The sequence below is a fragment of the Gopherus evgoodei genome, unplaced genomic scaffold, assembly GCF_007399415.2.
Source record: "Gopherus evgoodei ecotype Sinaloan lineage unplaced genomic scaffold, rGopEvg1_v1.p scaffold_43_arrow_ctg1, whole genome shotgun sequence".
Taxonomy (NCBI): Eukaryota; Metazoa; Chordata; order Testudines; family Testudinidae; genus Gopherus; species Gopherus evgoodei.
The window spans coordinates 1,020,795-1,044,013 of NW_022060064.1; the positions used below are offsets into that span (position 1 = coordinate 1,020,795).

The 23,219-nt window shown below is 48.6% G+C and overlaps 1 long non-coding RNA gene across 1 annotated transcript in view; it reads left to right on the forward strand.

Moving 5' to 3' along the window:
- Window positions 1-22,861, forward strand: part of LOC115642672 — a 34,505-nt gene extending 11,644 nt beyond the window's left edge. Inside the window, exons 2-3 of the long non-coding RNA XR_003998229.1 lie at window positions 21,975-22,196; window positions 22,844-22,861. This is a non-coding gene — a long non-coding RNA (uncharacterized LOC115642672). The remainder of the gene's footprint in view (window positions 1-21,974; window positions 22,197-22,843) is intronic.
- Window positions 22,862-23,219: the final 358 nt, after the last annotated feature.

Genomic DNA, 23,219 nt, shown 5'->3' on the forward strand with positions numbered 1-23,219 from the left:
GGGGAATTGTGGTAATAGTTTTATGATGCTGGTGCCTGCCTCAGTTTCCCTGTGTCTTTTGCATTGCTACCTGGGGTGAAAAAAAGATTGATCTGCTCTTGGGGCAGGACCAGAGATTTGAGTTGTTTCTGTCAGGTAACTGGCTGGGTGCACCGAATGGGTCATTAAAGGACACACTGAAGCCGACCAAGATCAATGCAGAATCCAAAGAGACAAAGTCACTCCCCTGGTCAGGACATTTCCACATGGCAACAAACAAGTGCAAGGAAAGAGAATCCCCTGGCCCCTCCTCTCCGCGGGGAAGCAGAGCAATGGGCTAAGCTGGAGAAAGAAGGGGAAAAGTGGCAGGCAACTGGGCTCTCTCCTAGGGAGGTGGTGGAATCTCCTTCCTGAGAAGTTTTTAAGATCAGGCTTGACAAAGCCCTGGCTGGGATGATTTAGTTGGGGTTGGTCCTGCTTTCAGCAGGGGGTTGGACTAGATGATCTCCTGAGGTCCCTTCCAACCCTAATCGTCTATGATTCTTACTGTCTTAGACTCAGACTTGCATGTTTAATTTTATTTTACTTAGTAATTCACTTCGTTCTGTCTGTTATTACTTGAAACCACTTAAATCCTACTCTCTGTATTTAATAAAATCACTTGTTACTTATTAATTAACCCAGTACTTGGGAGGGCAAACAGCTGTGCATATCTCTCTAGCAGGGTTGTAGAGGGCAAACAATTTATGAGTTTACGGATTTATTTGGGGTTTGGACCCCACTGGGAGTTCGGCATCTGAGTGTTAAAGACAGGAACACTTCTTAAGTTGCTTTCAGTTAAGTCTGCAGCTTTGGGGAACATGATTCAGACCCTGGGTCTGTGCTGGAGCAAACTGGTGTGTCTGGCTCAACTATACAGGGTGCTGGAATCTCGGGAAAGCAGGGGCAGACGTAGTTTTGGCACAACAGTTGGCAGCCCCAAGGGGGTTTCTGTGATCCAACCCATCACAGGCAGGGCTGCCAATGGGCGGGAGATGCTGGGAGCGGAGGTTGGGGGAGCTTATGGGGGCTGCTGATGTATTACGGTGACTCTTTGGTAAATTCTGGCTCCTTTTCAGACTCAGTTTGGTCACCCTGATCTAGGGAGCTCACCTCAGCATATTGCAACTTCTGAATGGGCTGGGGTAAAAATAATAGAATTTTGATGTATGACAAATCTCCTACGAACGCACCAGATTTTCTTTCCCTCTGCAGAGTTTTCACTTTTCAAACCTGATGCGATCTCCCATCTGAAACAAGAGGATGAGCCAGGGGTCCCAGATCGCCATGATTCAGAGGAAAGAGAGATTGTGAAAGGTGCCTGCATAGGTGAGAAATCACTGAACTAATTCAAAACCTGTCCGTGTCTGAAGGACAATGCTTAGATTCCCGACCAGAGACCTTGTGAGTTCTCCGAGTTCAGGATTGTCCCCAGCAGGTTTGTATCCTCAGGGCACATGTCGCTCATGGCTTCCGACCCATCCTGAGTGACATCTGGCAGTAGCTCCCTCCTTGACATCCCTTCCCCCGTAGTGTTTGGATGGGATTTACAGGAAGACTTGATCTCCCTCACCACTGTGGGAAAGACTTTGGGGAAATTCAGTTCCTGATTAATTCCCATCTCTCCAGCATGTCTTTTGGTTTGCTATCCCCTGTTTCTGAGTCATCTCTCTCTATCCCAGGAGGTGATGCGATGGTGAGTGAGAATGAGGAGAAGAAACCTCCACAGGAAGATGCTGAGCAAGTGGAACCACACAGGGCATTGCCGCAAATATCTCAGGAGGACGTGTCCAGGAGTCATGAGCAGAGAGAAGGTCGTGAGAGTCAGCACAGGCCAGAGAGGAAGCAGGGAAACAAGCCAATGGAGAAAACAAATAGCTCCATTAATTATTAGGGACCTCATGAGTACCTTGAGGAAACCATAGCCCAGCACAAAATCCACACAGCAGAGAGAAATAACCCATGCAGTGAGTGTGGGAAAACCTTCAGTAGACGCTCTGACCTTATTAAACATCAGAGAATCCACACAGGGGAGAGACCTTATGGGTGCTGTGAGTGTGGGAAAAAATTCATTGAGAGCTCAAAGCTTAGGAAACATCAGCAAAGCCACATGGAAGAGAGCCCCTTTGAATGTTGCGAGGGCAGGAAAAACTTCACTCAGAGCTCAGATCTCATTTCACATCAGAGGATCCACACAGGAGAGAGACCCTCTGAGTGCTGTGAGTGCGGGAAAAACTTTGCTCGGAGCTCAGACGGGGGTCCACACAGAGGGTCCACACAGCCTAGAGACACTGTAGATGCTCTGAGTGTGGGAAAGCTTATCTCAGAACCCTGCCCTTCCTTCTCATCAGAGAATTTGCAAGGGAAATAAACACCACAAGAACTTTATCAAGGGCTGACCACAGGGTTTGTTTGTTTTTTCTTCACTAGTTTTTGCTAATTCCCTCTTAAAAGCTCTTTGAACTAGGTGGGTTTCCCATTTTTCTCTTTTGCAGCTCACCATTCTTTGGGATTAATCCTCTGTTCCTTTCTGTCAACTCCTTTATTCTATGAGTCATGGGAACGTGTCTCCCTATTACCTCTGGGGGACAGGGGTGACCTAAACTAGCTCCATCAAGATAAAATTACCTGGCCCTCATCTCCACTCAGATTTTCCATGGCCTTAGCTAGCTTAATGTAAAACCACAACTTCTTTCTGCAGTAAAGACATCGCCTGTGTATGGTAGTTGGGGGTGTCTAGCAGGTTTACTCAGAACTTTACCAGTGCTCCATCAGTTTTCCTTGTCTAAACAACCCTGGAGCATCTCACTGCTACTCTTCCTCCCACTGTCAAGTGATAGTTAGAGTCACCAAGTTCCCCTTTGGGCACAGATTCCCTCATTCCCATTTTTCTCACACTGCCATGGATTGTGCTGAACATCGGTTATTTTTTGTACCGTTTTCTTACTTAAAATATATTTAATGATAAATTCTGTGACACCCAAAGAGTCAGTCCCCAGCCTGTAGCAGTGCATAGGAGTCTTCCGTCCTAAGTGCAGGACTCTGCACTTGTCCATGCTGAACTACTTCAGATTTCTTTTGGTCCAATCCTCCAATTTGTCTAGGTTACTCTGGACCCTATCCCTACCCTCCAGCATATCTACCTCTCCTCCCAGCTTAGTGTCATCCGCGAACTTGCTACTGGTGCCATCCCATCATCCAGATCATTAATGAAGATGTTGAACAAAACCAGCCCCAGGACTGACCTATGGGGCACTTTGCTTGATACTAGCTGCCAACTAGACATGGAGCCATTGATCACTACCCGTTGAGCCCGACGATCTAGCAAGCTTTCTACCCACCTTATAGTCCATTCATCCAATCCATACTTTTTAAACTTACTGGCAAGAATACTGTCGGAGACCGTATATCACATCCACCACTTTCCTCATGTCCACAGAGCCAGTTATAAGATTTTTGCAATCTTTAGTTGTGTCATAGATACCAATGAAAAAGAAATTAAACATGAATTTATTGGTTAAAGAATAAGATGCTAATGATGAGCTAGACTGAATTTTATTGGTAAACTGAAGTATATGTTTTTATTACTAATATAGGCAATGGTGGTTAATGCTGAAAAGTTTATTTGGGATAATTTATCCCCCTTGGACAGAGGAGTTCTGACATCAAACCTTATTCCAAAGCTTGGGGTGGGGAAATATGTTAATGAAGTAATGGAACTGAGAATACAAACTCCATAGAGAATTTAATTATTTGTATCTCAAATGGAATTCATATGGATAAGTGCTAAAGTAAATGTCTGTAGAGGGGAAAACAATTGAAGGACACAATTTGTGTGACCTTTTCCCTAGTTAGATTTTAAGGATCGTGGAGTTCCCACCTTCTCTTGTTTGTAAAGGAAAGACGTGAGATGTGTCATGAGATACACACACTTATTACTAAGGATTGTGATGGATGCACGACCCAGTGAGTATTTTATCTTTTAAAAATTCCTGCAACCCTTTTTTTGTGTGTGTGCTGAGATTCCTTTTCCTTTTGAGGATGATAGCTCTTAGAAGAAGGGTATTTAACCCTCAGGCCAGGCTATGGAATCAGCTCAAAACACACATTGTTTTTCTTTTCCCTTTTTTCCCCTTTCTTTTTTGTTAATATATCTTTGGAGTTCGCACATGCACAATTGATGTTTTTCCAACAACTGCTATTTTAGGAAAACTGTTGAGTTAAAGGAGACTTTCCCAAACTATCAGCCGAACGTCTGCCTCATTCCTACAGGACTGGTGTTAGTACTTGTTATTCAATAGTTATACCATTAGTTCGGTATATTTGATTCATATATATATTAACTATTCTTTAGAATCTTTGTCTTCTTCAACAAAGAGTATGTCTGAATTCGAAGGGCCAGAACAGAGATCTTGACCAATGTGTAACCCTATTCAAGAATTTATTCATTATGCTGTATTTAATAAATCTAGGGTGGCTTCATGTCTGTAAAACTCTTGATATTCTTGGAATCCATCTCCTTAACATATATCTGAAATGCTAACATAGGCAGATATAGATTAGGGACACTAATAAGAGATTATTGTTATAGCAGATGTTTTCTGTTGGGGAAATCAACATGGAAGATTGATTGTGGGGTAAGAAAGACCCACTGAAAGATATTAACTTGAAGAATTGTTAGTCCTCTCAGCTGTAAATAATCATGCCTTCGCCCATGAGTCAGGTAAACTTGAGAATGGACAGAAATGACACCAGAACATATGTTTCTGGGAGAATATTCATAGCAGCTAGGTTCCTTTGTCTGAAACCCTATACCATGATGTCAATGTGGGAACTCAGTTGGGGGAATGAAAACTGCGCAGATGCAGGAGAGACACAGATCCAGCTCTTAATCTGACGACAAAGGGTAGTAATGGAGCTATTTATTTCTGTATTCTGTATAGTGCTGTACTAACCTCTGATTAATAATCTTAGATTAAATCATTTCAATTGAGCCTGTTATTTTGACAATCTCGAGTCGTTAACTCAGACATGACAGCATGCCCAGTTGTTGCTGTATCCAAGGCATAGTTCATATCAGATTTATCTGGAAGATCTCAGAGGAGCCACCATAAATTGGGGTAAGCTGGAATCGTCATCCACAAACACCAAGGGAAAGGCTGAGACTCCTCCTTTTAGGTCACCAGGGTGTCTAGGAGAGACTGGTCCTCACTGGGAAGGAGATCACAACATCAATGACAGAGTATGCCTGTATTCTCTACCTAATAAAACCTACTATGGGGAGTGCTGGGCCAGCTACCCCATCTCTTGGTTCCTTGACGACAGCTACAGCTCCTACCACACAAGTCCAAAGACTGAAGGAGCTGGAGAGTTCCAACCCCTTCTCATTTTAGTATCTTATTTTTCCTTTTTCTGTTTTCAATCTTTCCTTTGCATTAAGTGGGAGATGTCCTGATCTTTCTATAACATTAGACTGTGACCCTGTGGGTCAGTGCATGCCCTGGTCTTGATCACCCATAAAATCCACAAAGGAAGGCATCAGATAGAATAGCTGCCCAGATTTTTATATCCCCTAAACGCTCCCCGATGACATTGCTGAGTGTATGCATTTCATTTGTCTCCCAGACCAGGGGGATGAGGTGGACAAGGCTTTCTTCAGGCAACTAACTGAAGTTACTAGATCACACGCCCTGGTTCTCATGGGGGAATTCAATCACCTCAATATCTGCTGGTAGAGCACTACAGCGGTGCACACACAATCCAGGAAGTTTTTGGAAAGTGGAGGGGACAATTTCCTAGTGCAAGTGCTGGAGGAACCAACTAGGGGCAGAGCTCTTCTTGACCTGCTGCTCACAAACAGGGAAGAATTAGTAGGGGAAGCAAAAGTGGATGGGAACCTGGGAGGCAGTGACCATGAGATGGTCGAGTTCAGGATCCTGACACAAGGAAGAAAGGAGAGCAGCAGAATACAGACCCTGGACTTCAGAAAAGCAGCCTTGGACTCCCTCAGGGAACTGATGGGCAGGATCCCCTGGGAGAATAACATGAAGGGGAAGGAGTCCAGGAGAGCTGACTGTATTTTAAAGAATCCTCCTTGAGGTTGCAGGAACAAATCATCCCGATGTGTAGAAAGAACAGTAAATATGGCAGGTGACCAGCTTGGCTTAACAGTGAAATCCTTGCTGATCTTAAACACAAAAAAGAAGCTTACAAGAAGTGGAAGATTGGACAAATGACCAGGGAGGAGTATAAAAATATTGCTCAGGCATGCAGGAGTGAAATCAGGAAGGCCAAATCACACTTGGAGTTGCAGCTAGCAAGAGATGGTAAGAGTGACAAGAAGGGTTTCTTCAGGTATGTTAGCAACAAGAAGGTGGTCCAGGAAAGTGTGCGCCCTTTACTGAACAAGGGAGTCAACCTAGTGACAGGATGTGGAAAAAGCTAATGTACTCAATGCTTTTTTTTGCCTCTGTCTTCACAGACAAGGTCAGTTCCCAGACTGCTGCTCTGGGCAGCACAGTGTAGGGAGGAGGTGACCAGCTCTCTGTGGAGAAAAGTGGTTCAGGACTATTTAGAAAAGCTGGATGAGCACAAGTCCATGGGGCCGGATGTGCTGCATCCAAGGGTGCTAAAGGAGTTGGTGGATGTGATTGCAGAGCCATTGGCCATCATCTTAGAATACTCATGGCGATTGAGGGAGGTCCTGGATGACTGGAAAAAGGCTAATGTAGTGCCCATCTTTAAAAAAGGGAAGGAGGAGGATCCCGGGAACTACAGGTCAGTCAGCCTCACCTCAGTCCCTGGAAAAATCATGGAGCAGCTCCTCAAGGAATCAATTCTGTAACTACAGGGCTGTGAGTGATTGCTGAACCCAGACTAGAAGTCGGCTAGTCTATCAAAGAAGCTTACTGAAACATCTCTGAGGGTGAGATTTACTGCATTTAGTTTCTACTGTATTAGGCTTAGACTTGCGTGTTTCATTTTATTTTGCTTGGTAATTCACCTTGTTCTAGCTGTTATTACTTGGAACCACTTAAAAATCCTACTTTTTGTATTTAATAAAATCACTTTTCACTTATCAATTAACCCAGAGTATGTATTAATACCTGAGGAGAGGAGCAGCTGTGCATCTCTCTCTATCAGCGTTATAGAGGGCGAACAATTCATGAGTTTATCCTCTATAAGCTTTATATAGGGTAAAACAGATTATTTGGGCTTTGGACCCCATTGGGAGTTGGGTATCTGAGTGTGGGAGACGGGAACACTTCTTAAGCTGTTTTCAGTAAGCCTGCAGCTTGTGGGGGAGCAGTGCCTGGTTGGGATGCACGCACTCAGTTGGTATCTCTTGTCTCATTGGAATCTTCCTGAGCACGTGTGTCCTGCACACTCTTCAGTTCCTTCTCTACCGTGGAGAAATCATACTAATACTCCAAAGATGAGGGGAGGAGAGCGGGAAGTCGAGCACACACATCTCGAAGAACTTCAATTACTGCAAAGTGAGTAACTTTCTCTTCTTCGAGTGCTGTCCCTGTGGGTTGGTGGGATTTTGGAGTTGTGTGAGGAACAAAGGTAGATGGTACCATATGGCTGACTATGGTGCCTGCTGTCGTATACCATGTGATAGCATAATGTTTGGCAAATGTGTGGTCAAATGTCTACATGGCAGCCTTGCATATGTCTGTAACAGGTATGTTGTGGAGGAAGGCAATGGATGTTGAGATGGCTCTAATAAAATGAGTCCTAACACCATCTGGTGGTTGAACATTCTGGGTTTGATAGCAGGATCTGATGCAAGCGGAGATCCACTTGGAGAGTCTTTGCTTAGAGATAGCGTCACCCTTTGATCTCTTGGTAGTAGAAACAAAAGCTTAGGGGATTCATGAAATGGTTTCTTCTGTCAAGATAGAATGCACGAGCCCGTCAGACGTCGAGGTATGTGATGCAGCTTCCTGTGGAGTCATGTGAGGGTTGGGATGGAATACAGGTAAGTGTATTGACTCGTTAAGGTGGAAGGTAGACACCACCTTGGGGAGGAATTTGGGGCAAGTTTGTACGGTAAGCCTGTGTTTAGAGAAAATGGTGTAGGGAGAGTAGACCATCAGGATGCTTATTTCACCAACCCTTCTTGTTGACGTTACAGCAACCAAGAAAGACACTTTCATGGACATGTGGAGCAGGGATGAAGTGGCCAGGGGCTCGAAAAGGAGTTTCATAAGAGCGCAGAGAAGTAGGTTGAGACTCCAGGAGGCTACTGGTGAATGAATCTCAGGGTAGAGATTTTGCAGGCTTGTGAGGAAGCATTTCATAGTGGGGTGTGCGAAAGTGAATAGCTGTCCAGAGTGTCATGGAAGGTGGAAAGGGCCACGAGGCATACACTGATAAAACTAACTGAAAACCCATCCTGTTTTAGTTTGAAAAGATAATCTAAGATATCAAGGAGGGTTGCAGTCTGGGGTATTATGCATCTGTGGAAGCACCAGATGGAGATGCATTTCCCCTTTTGCAGGTAAGTCTTAGGAGTGGAGTCCCTTCTACAGTGCAGGAGGACATGTCATACCTGTTCTGAGCAGGCTAATTCGTGGGATTGAAACCATGAAAGAACAACACCATGAGATGGAGTTTCCAGACCTGTGGATGAAGAAGCCAACCACAGTTCTGGGAGAGGAGATGTGATCTGTCAGGGAGAGTACAGGGAGGATGATGGACATGTGTAGCAGATAAAAATACCATGTCTGCTTGGGCCAAGCTGAGGCAATAAGTATGACCCGGGCCTTGTCCTCTGTGATGTTGCGTAGAACCCTGTGTGTGAATGGAATCAGTGGAAAAGCATACATGAGGGAGTTGTTCCAAGGAATGAGGTGTGTTTCCAAGTCCCGCTCTGGAGCAAAATAGATGGCATTTGCAGTTTTGAGGAGTGGCAAACAGGTCTATTGACGGAGTGCCCCAGTGGGAGGACAGCTGTTGGGGTATCAAGGAATGTAATTCCCATTCGTGTTTCTCAGAGAAGTGTCTGCTGAGTGTGTCGGCGGTAGTGTTGTGACACGTGGGCAGATAGGAAGTGGTGACTTTCATGTGATGATGTATGCACCAATTCCATAGTTTAGTTTAATGGCTGTTCTGCATACGGAGTGAGATTGTGCTCCTCCCTGCCTGAAAGCTCGGAGTTCTAGGAGATTGATGTGCAGACAATCGTGCCCGTGCCTTGTGGTCACCTAAGTGCGCTCTGCGATCTATCTGGGAAGTGACCGTGGTCAGCATGAGTATTGGGGAGAGTGGATGGAAGGGAACGTTCACGCATAGGTTCTCTGGTTTTGTCTACCAATGTAGGGAGGTCAATACGTTCAGTGGCGGAGTCAGTGTTATGCAGAAACTATGTCTGCTGGGTTGAATGAATGTATATATGGAAATAGGCATCTTGTAGAGTGAGGGCTGTGAACCAGTCCTCTTGTGCAGTGCGGGTATTGTGCCCAACGTGACCATCTTGAATTTTTGTACATGTACAAACTTGTTTAGTTGGCGTAGGTCCAATATGGGTCTCCACCTCCCGCCTTTCTTTTGGGAGTAGAATCCTTTTCCCCGATGTTGCATCAGCACATGTTTGACTGCATCTAGGTGGAGAAGATGAGCCACCTCCACGCAGAGAAGGTGCTCATGAGAGGGGTCCCTAAGAGGGACAGGGAAGGAGAAAGGGTGGGCGAGGAATATAGAAAGGGATGGAGTAACCTGACTGAGCTATTGCCAGGACCCAGCGGTCCTGTGTGATCTGTTGCCAGACATGGTGGAAAGTCTGGAGGCGGTAATCAAATGGGCAAATAGGTGGCAGAGTCAAGGGGTGGTTGTATGGACCCCCAACCAGCACTTCAAATTGTTTGTTACCCAACGGTGGGAAGTAGTTGGTTGCGCCTGGTTTTGCCTGCGTCTAGGAGGTCTGTTGTGGTTTTTCCCAGTGTCATTCAGTCTGGACTGGGGTCAGTGATATTGTTGTGTGCGGGGCCTTTGGTAAGGTTTATACCATTGTCTCCTGGGAAGGGACAGGTATGTGCCCAATGTGCGCAAAGTGGCTCTAAAGTCTTTCATAGTGTGAAAGATTTGTCTGTTTTTTTTTGTTGGTTTTTTTTTGTGGAAAAGATGTTATCTTTGTCAAAGGGGAGACTCTCCACTTCAGACTGCAAATCTTTGGGGATACCAGATGCCGAGAGCCAAGAAGACCAGCGCATCACCACTGCAGTGGTGCGGGCTGCTGGATCAGTCATGCCCATGGCTGCTTGTGGTGCCATCCTAGACACCAATTGACCTTCGACGAGGACTAACTGGATGTCCGCTCTCCTGTTCTTCGGTATATGGGAGGCAAATCAAAGAGCTTGTTGTAGTTGTCATGGTCATAGCTTGCAAGGAGGATGGAATAAATTTGCAATTCTAAATTGCAAAGTAGAAGAGTATAAACCTTGCGGTCCAGGAGGTCAAGACGTTTGAGGTCCTTGTCCTGCAGAGTGGGCCGGTAGTGTGGCAGCTTTATTCTGTGCATCGCTGCATCTACCACAATAGAATTGGGTTGTGGGTGGGAAAATAAGAAATTGATGTTTCTCACGGGCACGTAGTATTTATGTTGAGCTTTCTTGCATGTTGGTGGAATGGAGGCAGGGGTCTGCGAGAGAGTACCAGCTGGTTCTAGGAGAGCTTTCTCTAAGGGTAGTGCCATCTTTGAAGGTGCAGAGGATTGGAGGATTTTGAGAAGCTTATGTTGTGTCTCCTGGACTTCCTACAAAGGGATGTCCTGGCTGAATGCCATTCTCTCAAAAATTTCCTGAAATTGCATAATGTCATCTACGTTTTGTGGAGGTAGAAGCGTAAGGGCGACTTCTGCGGCTGATGGCAAGGCAGGAGCCAATAAAACAGGGAAGGGTTCATAGCCCACATCTTCAGGAGGGGGTTCAGGAGCTCTAGAAGTTGATAGAGCTGGGGATATAGACATAGGATGAGCTTGCGGTTCGGTAGAAGGGGCGCAAGGAGGAGTGGTGGCAGGAGCTGACCACGGGTACCACTGAGGCCAGGGCACCGGGTAGGAAAAAGATGGGTCCTGGCCACTGGAGGACAAAGTAGGGAAACTGAGGCTGATTTTTATGATGCCCCATGTCTTGGGGTATGTATGGCCCCGGTGGAGGGGAAGACTCAGGCAAGGAGAACTTTGCCTGCTGCTGTGAAAATATCCAGCTCACGTGGGGAGAGCTGCTGTTCAAACAGTGAGTGCTCCCTGTCCAGGAGCGGAGAGTCAGCTTAGGGGCCACAGAGATATCCTGTAGATGCAGGAATTATTGCTGCTCCCTAGGCTGGTGTGCTGCAGAATGTGACGTCTGCAGGAGCGGCACCAGGGTTTTTGGTGCCCTATGCGGGGGTCCTTCCACGCTCTCGGTCGTTGGTGGCAATTCTGCGGCAGGGAGGGTATCATAACCTAGTCCCAGATTTGGACCTTAGCGTCCAAAATATGGGGGTTAGTATGAAAACTCCAAGTTTAGTTACCAACTTGGACCTGGTAAAGCTGCCACCACCCAAAAAATTAGAGTGTTTTGGGGCACTCTGGTCCCCCCAAACCTTCCCTGGGGACCCCAAGACCCAAATCCCTGGAGTCTCACAACAAAGGGAAATAAACCTTTTCCCTTCCCCCCTCCAGATGTTCCTGGAGAGACACACAGAAGCAAGCTCCGTGAATCTAAACAGAGGGATTCCACCTTCCCCATTCCCAGTCCTGGAAAACAGAATTACCGAGAGCTAATCTCTCTTTTCCCCTCATCCAGAGGGAATGCAAAGTCAGGCTAGTAATCTAACACACACAGATTTCCCCCTAACTTCTTCCTCCCACCAATTCCCTGGTGAGTACAGACTCAATTCCCTGGAGTTCCCCACTAAAGAAAAACTCCAACAGGTCTTAAAAAGAAAGCTTTATATATAAAAAAATACATAAAAATGGTCTCTCTGTATTAAGGTGACAAATACAGGGTCATTTGCTTAAAAGAATATTGAATAAACAGCCTTATTCAAAAAGAATACAATTCAAAGCACTCCAGCAACTATAGACATGTAAATACAAAAAAAATATGAATCACTATCTGATCTTTTGTACTTACAACTGGGAAACAGAAGATTAGAAAGGCAGAAGACAGAAAAAATCACTTCTCATAGCCGAGAGAGTACAGGCAGAAGACCAAAGAACAAAGGACTCACACACAAACTTCCCTCCACCTGATCTAAAAAAGTCTGGTTTCCTGATTGGTCCTCTGGTCAGGTGTTTCAGGTACTTCTTTCCAGGTGTAAGAGACATTAACCCTTAGCTATCTCTTTATGACAGAAGGTCCTTCCACGCTCTTGGTCTTCGGGGCACTTTGGTGGCGGGTCCCGGAGCGAGTGAAAGACCCACCACAGAATTGCCCCGAACACCCGGAGCGCAGAAGGATCCCCCGGCCGCCGAATTGCCACTTAGGGCGGCAAAATGCTGCCCCCCCCCCCAAAATTCTGGTGCCCTGCGGTCGCCTAAATGGAAGCACCGGCCCTGCGAGTCTGAGTGGCAGCCCAGAGTGATTTTTGTTTCACTTTTGCAGGAGCCGAGAGCTGTTTGTGAGAGCCCCGCAGGGGGTCTGAATCTGCTGGGGGGAGAGGGTAGCAGAGAGGCTCGGTGCCAGGGGAGGAACGCGTTGTCGGCACCGGGTCCATTCTTGGTGCCGGGGGAACCGGTGCCAAGGAGAGCTTCCCACTGCGAGAAGTCGGGTCTCTGCTTTAAAGCCCTATGAGAGTTGCTTGTAAAGTGCAGGGGTGGTCAGAGTTGCCTGCTCTCCGCGTTGACAGCATGAGGGGTAAAGACCCTGCAGGAGATCCTTTACCCTCTTAAGTGTCTCTGAGAGGAGACATTAGGGCGTCCTGCCTAGGGTGAAACTGGGCTCCCGGTCTGTTCTGCCTTGGCAGGGGAGTGTGAGGGAGAGGGTTTGCCATTGCCCATCTCCAGAGGTGACTGCAGGGATTTCTGCATGAGAAGCAGTTACAGCCGCAGGTCCCTGTCAGGATGAGCCCTGGTTTTCGGGTTCGTGCAGTGGGCACACTTGGCAGGAACATGTGCCTCACCAAGGAACTTCACACAGCGTGAGTGTCCATCGGACATTGTCATAAAGTCCTGACAGGAAGCACATTCCTTGAATCCTGAAGCCTCTGGCATTATTGCACTAGTAATGCCAGGGGAGAGTGTCTCATGGGAGACAAACTTGAGGGGATTTTTTTTAAAACCAAGTAACTATTCTAAAAGAAAGGAAACAACTGGATGATCAGCACTGCTCCGAGTCCCGTTGTCAGTTCTCTCCATTGACTCTTCCCCTCTTCCTATAGCACTAGCTGTTCTTCTCTTCTTCCTGGTCCTCTCACCTTCAGCGACCACCTGCTGTGCCCTGTCTTCATTTTCCAACCCCTGAGCTTTATTTCTCCTTCATTGGCCTGTCTTTTCCTCTGCCTGGTTCTCTTAGTCACATGCTTCCACCGTCCACTTTCCTCACCCAGCAGTCTCCCCTCAGAGTTCTTTGGTCCTGTCTCCATCTGCAAGTCTGCGTTTTTCCCTTCAGCCTCTTCGTGTCTTTGCTCCATCATCTGCTCGAACTCCCTTCTAAACTCAACCAGAGTTTCCACCTGCATCTCCAGTCCTCGGATCTTTTCGTCCATCAACTCTGTCGGGCGGTACTTCATGCAGATGAAACATTTTTCAGGTACCCCCTCCAGGATCATGCCGCAGCTTCCACATCCAGTCATCTTCATTGTGTCTTCCACTGCTTGGGTCACTACCACTGCTGCCTCTGTATCTGTCATAGCCTTCCCACCTACATCCTGTTAGTCTAAACCAAACCAAAATGCCATCACTCACAGCAAAACAAACCCTCAACGAGCATCAAAACACTGCCAGAATGCCACACGCTCCCTTCACTAGCGTGTCTGTTCCTCTACCTGCCTCTTTTAGTCTTCCCCCCAAAACTCCCCTTGCAAACTCCCCAGTTTACAGCTCTGTTGGCTGGCTCCTGTGCCACTGCAGCTGTCTGAAACTATAATTGAAGATACCTGTTATTTATTTGGAATAGGCCTTTTTCTTAAATAAAAGGGATACAGACTAAAGACTCTAGCATCCTGATATTTTTTCCATACCTGTCAATAGAAACGGTCTCATTAACTATTTAAAAGTGCTGTTGAGACCTAGCCCTGTGCTCTCATCTAATCGCTAACTGCTTACAGAACAGAGAGAAGTTCTCTCCTTTCCTCTTGCAGATAAGTATCTTTACTACTGTGGAGGGATTTTTGTAACGTGTTAGAAGTTGACACAATTCTGCTTAGCCAGACTCCTGGGGGATTGGTGTCAGAGGAAGGAGATCCCCACTGCTCAGAGCTGAGATCAGCGAGATGCCATGGCGCTACTTCTGCAGAAGATCCTGGCATTTAACACTGGCTTTGTCAGACAAATGTTGGTGTTGTGCCCCAGACTGCAGCTAGGTGGAGCTCAGTGAACTAAGATCAATTTCCCTCCTGCTTCCAGGTGTTCCTTTGCTAAGCAGTGGCAAAAACAAATGTTAAGAAGGTTGGAGCTCTGAAAACAGTCCTAAAACTTCTTCTAGGTAAGGAAAAAGAGTCTTGCAGTCTGCCCCAGTGGTCAATAAACTAAGGGCATTATGATTCAAGTATCTCCCTCTTATATGGTGGCTTTGGGAATATGTATTTGTATGTGAACGGCCATAGAGACACATTTAAGGAGAGGGATAGGCTATACAAATTGTTCCAGCACCCCTGCATCACTGGAACTGAGAATGCTCAGGAGCTGGGATCAAGAACAGGATCGAGGCACCACCGGATAGTAGCAGAGGGGAAAACCCTGGCCCAAGGAGAGGCGGAAGGGATAAAAGTTACCCTAGATGGGATGAGACACCTGCCGTGTTTGCAAAACTCTGGTGAGTGGGCAGAGGGGCTTTTTTATTTCACCTCCCATAGGCTGGTGTATCTCAGCACCTGCTTCCCAAACACTCAGTATGGCTCTGGATTATGTCATTCAGGTTCCTGCGGTTTGCACACTGCTGAGTTGATCAGACTTAAGCCTAGCGGGTGGGGATAGGGTGTACCAAACATCCAAAGTTGCATGGATGACCTCGTCCCCTATGTATGTTTACACCTTATGTTGCATTTGCTATATGGTTAAATCACACATTGTTGGATTGGCTTAGTTACTTTGCAGGAACCAATCCCTGTGCAGCATGTGCTGTTCGTGTGAAATCAGATCTTTACTTTCCAGGTTTATCTTGTCCATAGCCCCAACCATCAGGGTGTTGCTGCTTATCTTAGCTAGCACAGACATACTGTTTGTCAAGCCTCTGTTTACAACTTAACCTTCCATTCACCCTGCCAGTTATTCCCACTAAGACGTGAGACAAGTTAGTTACGTCAAGCCAGGCCTACACACTGCCTATGTTTTTACCGTGATTTTTAATTTTTGTTCTTGTTTCTACACCAAAAATTTGCATCATGTGACTTCCAGGCTGATGGCTTTCCTTGACTGGTCTCAAAGCTTTTCTTCATTTTCATTTGATCCGCCAAGAGGATTTCCTGTCTCAATGGTTCCTTTGCCTCTCAGTCCAGCCCTCACTGCTTTTTCACGTCACTGCTTGTGCGTAGGACTTGGCTCATAAATATTCACTAAAGGCAGTATACTATCGCCTATGAAATCCTTCTCAAAAGCAAACGTCTACTGTAATTCTTGCTGAACATACATCTCCAACTCCAAAATAGATTGACAACCACACAAATTCAAAGATCTTGAGTTATACACCAAGGCATGACTCTCTTAAAAAAAACCTAAAAATTTTGGGTTGTCTTTATCTGTCTTTTTGTTCTTTAAGGTGAAGTAGGCCCAGAGACACCAAAATAGGAGCCCAAGCTGTGGTCTACACTACACAGTTTTGTCAGTATAAGGACGTCACTCAGGGCCATGGAAAATTTGTACTGACTTAACCCTCACTGCAGACCATGTTATGCCGATGAGAGAGAAGTTACATGAAAAATAAGTATAAATTTAAAATATTACCACCCCCATGCTATAATTTAACTATATTTCTCAGTTATGTTATCCTGGGTATCCACAGTCATGCTGACGGCCAGGAGTGCCTACCTCAGGGCAGACTGTCAGACGTGAAGCCGACATCCAAAAATTGTAGTGAGCATGAGCAATTTTTACAAAACCAATGTTCCCTCTCTTGGTATTGACACCTCCTCATCAATTATGGGGAGTGGACTATATCCTCCCCGACTGAATTAGCGTTGTCAATACTGCCTGTATATTTACGCCTGTATCTGTAATTTTCACTCCATGCCTCTGAAGAAGTGGGGTTTTTACCTATGAAAGCTTGTGCCCTAATACATCTGTTAGTCTTTAAGGTGCCTCCAGCCTCCTTGTTGTTTTTGTGGATACAGACTAACATGACTACCCCTCTGATACCTAGTACCAAGAGACCGTCAGTCCCCCAGGTCGATTTGCATCCTAGATCTCACACCAAAGACAACGCTGGTAGACAATTCTATAGTAAACTAACTAAAGGTTTATTAGCTTGGGAAAAGATACGCGAGTTACTGAGCAGTTAACCCTGGTGAAATATATGTACAGCTGCATAGGTGCCAACTCTGTGGGTGCTCTGGGGCTGGAGCACCCATGGGAAAAAAATGGTGGGTGCTAAGCACCCACTGGCAGCCCTCCTATCAGAACCTCTCCCTCCCCCCAGCTCCATCTGCCTGCCCGTGGGCCCTGCTGATCATGCCTCCCACCCACTGCAATCAGCTGCTTTGTGGGGCATGGGAGACTCGGGGGAGGAGCTAGGATGCAGCATGCTCAGGGGAGGGGGTGGGGCAGGAGTGGGAAGAGATGGGTGAGGGTGGTGCCTGGGGCAGAGTGTGGGGGTCAAGCACCCGCCCCGGCATATTGGAAAGTCAGCACCTGTTTGTACAGGTGAGTCACAGTCTATAATCCCAAAGGTTAGAAGAGATGTAGTCATCTGCCAGTTTCCCAAAAGTCTTTTAGGTCTACCCAGATGAACACTGAGGATCTTTGTCTTCTCATTTGGTTACTCTGCCTGTAAGAGTCCAAACAGTCCAGAGATGAAGAATTTTTCCTTGCATCCAATTTTATAGCTTCTTCTCACAGAAAACAGGCTGACAGAGTCACCACCCACACTGGGTGTTTCTTCGATGAGGGAGAAGGAGGAATGCATTTAGTGTCTTTGATCTCTGATCATCACAAACAGTGACTACTGGCTTTGAAATTAGCACTTGCCCGTTAAAGTTCTTCCTTTGCATTACACAAGTTTTCTTTCTAGTTTGATGGATTAGTTAGTTACAGGGGTATATACGATGTAAATCTTTGCTATTACATTGTAACAGAATAGAGATACGTGAACGTTCAATGCATGCAGCATCCCCTACGTTTTCACCAAATACACTTGTATACATTTAACACTCACTTTGATCTCTGCTAATACGCAGGTGGATTGGCCTGGCTTCCAGCTATGAATCTGTAAGTTTCTGGTGAGGCCTGGGGCTTTGGCATGAGCTGTCACCTGATCTGCCCACATCACATCCACAGCCAGCAATACCAACCCATATATTTTCACTGAGCAATGATTTCTAGTCTTTTTTAATTCTGTCTAATTAAAAGCCTATAGTACAATTTCACCCCCTTTTGTAGTCAAGCCATCACAGCTCATATTGTATATGAATGGGTGACAGGGGATGGGTCACTTGATTACCTGTTCTGTTCATTCCCTCTGAAGCACCTGGCATTGGCCACCGTCAGACGACAGGACACTGGGCTAGGTGGACCTTTGGTCTGACCCAGTCTGGCTGTTCATATGTTCTTAACAAATGAAGGAATGGAAGAGGAACGTGTACCATTTGGTGTGTGCAGGTTAGGGAATTATTTACAAAAATAAATATTAAAAATAAGTTATCAGTTACAAAAGAATTGGGGTGAGGGGTCACATGTTACTGAAAGTCCAAAATTGTACTGAATGTTATAGGAAACCATAACTGTTTTAGGTATAGGGATTCTTTGGGAGCAAAAAGAGTAAAAGTATGAAGCTAGTGCTTCCTAAAGGCAAACGAAAAAGAATCCAATATGTATTTACTTATTTTAATTTCATGTCTTTTGGGTGCATAACTCATTATTCTTGAATACTCAATTCACCTTGGGCTTATATGCCTATATTTAGTAAAAATTACAGAAGGATTTCATACAGGATATTATCATGCCTGTGGGACTAGATTTTTAAAGGTTTGTAGGGAATTAGTGGGATTTTCAAAAGCATCTAGGTGCTTCCAACCTTTAAAAATCTGATCTGTAGTATTTGGGAACCAAGTTCTATGCACAAATGGTGATTTGAAAAAGTGCTGAATTGAGAGGAAAAACAACAGTGGGTAAAAGGCAGTCCCCATTGGTGGATTAAAGGAAAGACAAGATGTTTTGACACCAACCCAGGAAATTGGTCGGCCTTGACCCTGCAGGCTCCCAAAGAATAAACTTGTTATTAAATATGATTTTTAAACATTAAAACTACAATACAAACAGGAAGTGCTCTCCCAGAAATACTGTGAGATGCGACGGCCGAAATTCCCAGGAACATGGTCTTCTCAATGCTTATTGGCAGTTAAAAATAGGCACAGAATGACGTCCGTTTGCACCATGATTATGAAGATAACCGATGAAGTGCTAAAAGGAACAAAAAATACCATTTTGAAAAGTAAAGAGTTTAACCACATTTCTGGCCGATTGCAACCAAGACCAGCTGCTAGGCCAGTACGGCTCTGTGCAGACATGAGGCTCTGTGCAGACATAGACACTGAGAAGGGATCCCTTGAAACACTAACCAGGTATGACAATGATAATGATCGGAGGGGTGTGTCCCCCGTCTCCTTCAGCAGCTCCATCCCGCATTTCCCACAGGGAAGCAGCGGCTTTTGTCTAGCAGATGGGATGCAAAGTGCCTTTAAGCAAAGAGCTCCAGGAAGCAGCTGCCCTGCAGAGAGGGAGGGGGCCCCAAACGCCTCTCCCCCCAACTTTTGCAAACAATGCAGATGGGCTCACCCCCTTGGGGGTGACTTTGGCCCACTTTGCCACTGGCTGGCTCTGATGCTCCCTGCCCCTTGTCTCCTCTCCTTCCCGTTTGACTCTCCTGTGCCCCCCTCTCCTGTGATCTGCCCCCTTTAAGCCCCCCCCGCACGAGCAGCAGGGAGCAGATTTCCCCTCCCTCCGGGAGGAAGAGCGAGGGCAGCAGCCGGCTACTGAGCATCCTCCCCTGGCGGGGCCCGTTCAGCACCAGCTGGCCGCGGGGCTCGGGGGGTCCCCCAGCCGGAGGCGGCTTTTCCCGGCCAGCGCGGGGTTCCCCGCGTGTCACAAACACCCTGCGCGGGGCCCGCACCAACCGGGCCGCTGCACACGGAACCGGGCCTGGGGAGGAGACGCCCCGTCCGTGTGCAGCAGCCCGGGCAGGAGCCCTTGGGGTTTGCACACGGGCCATGGCCGGGGCCGGGAGCGCAGCGCGGGGGCTGCTCCAGCTCTGCAGCCCGGTGGGGCCCGGGACACGCGTGGGGCGGACACGCTCCTGCCGGGAGGGCCGGGCCCGGCTCGCCCCCTGCCCGGGGGTGGGTCCCCCGGCCGGAGCGGGGCTGCCCGGGGCTGCGGGGGGCGAGTGTCCCGGGTGGGGCCGGGAGCTGCAGGAGGGGCTGGAGCGCGGCTCGGCTGCAGAGCTCGGAGCCCAGGCTGGGCCCGGGAGCGAGGGGAGGGGGGCATTGGGGGTCGTAGCCTGGAGGGAGGACTGTTTGGAGCTGGGAGTTTTGGGGGGTGTCAGGGTGGGGGTAGAGCTGCGGGATGGGTGGGTCCGTGTTCAGATACAGCACTTGGGGAGTGTGTGTGGGGGGTCCGTGTTCAGATGCTGCACTTGGAGAGTGTGTGGGGGGTAGGGCTGGAACTGGGGGGGTATTGGGGGTCGGAGCCTGGCTGGGGTGGGAACTGTTTGGAGCTGGGGGTTTTGGGGGGTGTCAGGGTGGGGGGCAGAACTGGGGTTGGGGGGGTGAGTCCATGTTCAGATACAGCACTTGGGGAGTGTGTTGGGGGCTGGGGGTGGAGCTGGTGGGGTATTGGGGGTCGGAGCCTGGCTGGGGTGGGGACTGTTTGGAGCTGGGAGTTTTGGGAGGTGTCAGGGTGGGGGGGAAGAACTGGGGTTGGGGGTGGGAGTCCATGTTCAGATACTGCACTTGGGGAGTGTGTGTGGAGGGGTGGAGCTGGGGGGTATCGGGGGTCTGAGCCCGGCTGAGGGGGGACTGTTTGGAGCTGGGAGTTTTGGGGGGTGTCAGGGTGGGGGACAGAGCTGGGGTTGGGGGGGGTGAGTCCATGTTCAGATACTGCACTTGGGGAGTGGGGGGTGGGGGTGGAGCTGGTGGGGTATTGGGGGTCCGAGCCCGGCTGAGGGGGGACTGTTTGGAGCTGGCAGTTTTGGGGGGTGTCAGAGTGGGGGGCAGAACTGGGGTTGGGGGGGTGAGTCCGTGTTCAGATACTGCACTTGGGGAGTGTGTGTGGAGGGGTGGAGCTGGGGGGTATCGGGGGTCTGAGCCTGGCTGAGGGGGGACTGTTTGGAGCTGGCAGTTTTGGGGGGTGGGGGACAGAGCTGGGGTTGGGGGAGGTGAGTCCGTGTTCAGATATCAGAGGGGTGGCCGTGTTAATCTGGATCTGTAAAAGCAGCAAAGAATCCTGTGGCACCTTATAGACTAACAGATGTTTTGGAGCATGAGCTTTCGTGGGTGAATACCCACTTCTTCAGATACATGCATCTGATGAAGTGGGTATTCACCCACGAAAGCTCATGCTCCAAAACGTCTGTTAGTCTATAAGGTGCCACAGGATTCTTTGCTGCGTGTTCAGATACTGCACTTGGGGACTGGGAGGGAGTGGGGGGCGCGGGATGTGGAGCCGGGGAAATTGATGGAACGTCTGAAGTTGGTTACTTGGCTGTGAGCAGGGGCTGGGGATGTTTGCAGCTGGGGGATTGGGCCGCACCCCTGTCGCTTCAGCCAGGGGTCCTGCGTTTTTCCCTGGGAAACCTGATGCCCCTTTCACCAGCCTCTCTCAGATCTTCCTGGCTGAGGTTGAAGATGACCTTGGCTAAAAGTCTGAGTGCCAGGGACTCTGCTTGGGCATCTGCAGGGCAGGACGGGCCTCGAAAGCTGGCAGTTGTGAGGTCGTTTGCAGCAATGTGTAATCTCTCCCCTGCTTCTTCCAGGAGCCCCCACGAGAGTGTCTGGCCCCTCTGAGAAAAGAGAGAGAAGCAGCCAAAGCCAAGGAGCAGCAGCAAAGCCAGGAGCTGCTGGTAGGTGCCCAGAGCCCCGTGCCCCTCAGATTTGCCTGGGATCACAGTGCCCTGAGTGACGGTGAATGCAGGGCCTGGCCTGCCAGCCTCAGCCAGGGACCCATCCCCACTGGAGCCAGGGAGAGGGCAGGGTCTGACACGTGGGTGACATGATGCCCTTAGGGTGCAGGAGGCTGCTGGGCAGGAGAGGGTCAGTCTGTGTGTTAATCAGTCTGCCTGCCCATGGGCTTCTGCGTGTTACAGTGACCGGGGATCCTTTAAGCACCCAGACGGGGGGCGATGGGGAGGAAGGAGATGAAATGTGGGCTGCAGAGATGGAGAGTTTGGCTCAGTGCAAAGTTGATGAGGTTTTGGGGGAAACAGGTCCTCCTGTTAGTGGTGTACAGCTCACCCCTGTCATGATCCATCCACCCTTCCTGGCCCAAATGTGCTTCCCATGAGTCACCGCAAGAGATCCTGTGCTCTGGTAAATAACTCTTCCACCCGCCGGGAGGTGCATTTGTGGTTCTCCGCTGTTACCGAGCTGCCCTCTCCCTGTTGCAGGAACAGACGGAAGCCGAGAGGCAGAAGATCGTCTGGGAGTGGCAGGAGCTGCGAGGGTTTCTGGAGGAGCAGGAGCAGCGGCTGCTGTCCCGGCTGGAGGAGCTAGAGAGAGCCATTGTCCAGAGAAGGGATGAGGGCGTCTGCAGCCTGTCCTGGGAGATTTCCCTGCTCAGGGAGAGGGGAGGAGAGAAGGGGCAGCAGCCGCTGAGCCAGTCCTTGCAGGTCAGGCTGTCATTGCAATGATCATACGTAGAGTTTCTATAGGCGCTTCTGAGCCTTAGATCCCAAAGCACTTTACAAAAGGGGGCCAGAGGGCTTATCCCTATGATACAAAGGGGGAAAGCGAGACAGAGGGAGGGCCAGAGCCCTGCCCAAGGTCACATCATGAGGCTGTGGCAGCAGTGCCAAGGATAAGACCTGGAAGTCCTGGATGCTACAGCCCCAGGACCTTCTCTCCTGCCCTGGAAAAGTCTGTTGGCATTTGCACCTGGAGGGTGAAATCTCCTCCCCCATGCAGAGGTCCTGAGTCAGGCCGAAGGCCCCACTCACACCAGGTTAATGGGTTACTGGGGTCAGGGAGTTTGTGGGTCTTTCAGCACTGGAGGGAATTTGATTCTAGAGGCAGAGAAACATTTTCTTCCTGTGAAGTGCCTGGGGAGACTCCTTCTGTAATGGCAATCCCCCAGCACGGATTGCTGGGGCCACTGAGAGCAGAAGTCCCTGCCTGGGGGGTGGCAGCTGGTCTGAGGACGTGAACCCGAGTGTCTGAAATTCCCCAAATACCCAATGGTGATTCCCCTGCAGAGCAGGAGAGCTCCCCGGGTTGGGACAACCCCCCTGACTTGCCTCTTCTTTCTCCCCTTCTCCAGGGTGCTGGGAGCACTGGGGGCAGGTAAGTCGCTGGCTCCATTTCACTGTCCTTCATGTTCACTTACATTTGGAATCTGCACTAAATATGGAGCTCCCCCCCCTGCCCCTGCAGTGTGACACGCCAGTTTGGTGCCTGTGATTCTGTCTCCTCCCCCTCCACCCCCCCAGTGGCTGCCTCAGCGGGGGGGAAAAGCCTGTTATCTGACAGCTAATGAGGTCCCACTAGGGCTGTCAGACATATGGGCCAGACCTGGCCTGTCTGACAGGTTTATGTGGACACATCACACGTTCACCGTGTGCAGAATCTCAGCGTTCAGGGTTTTTTTAAGTAAGCGTCAAGCCCTCCTGGTGACAAAGAAACCCTCCCAACTGCGA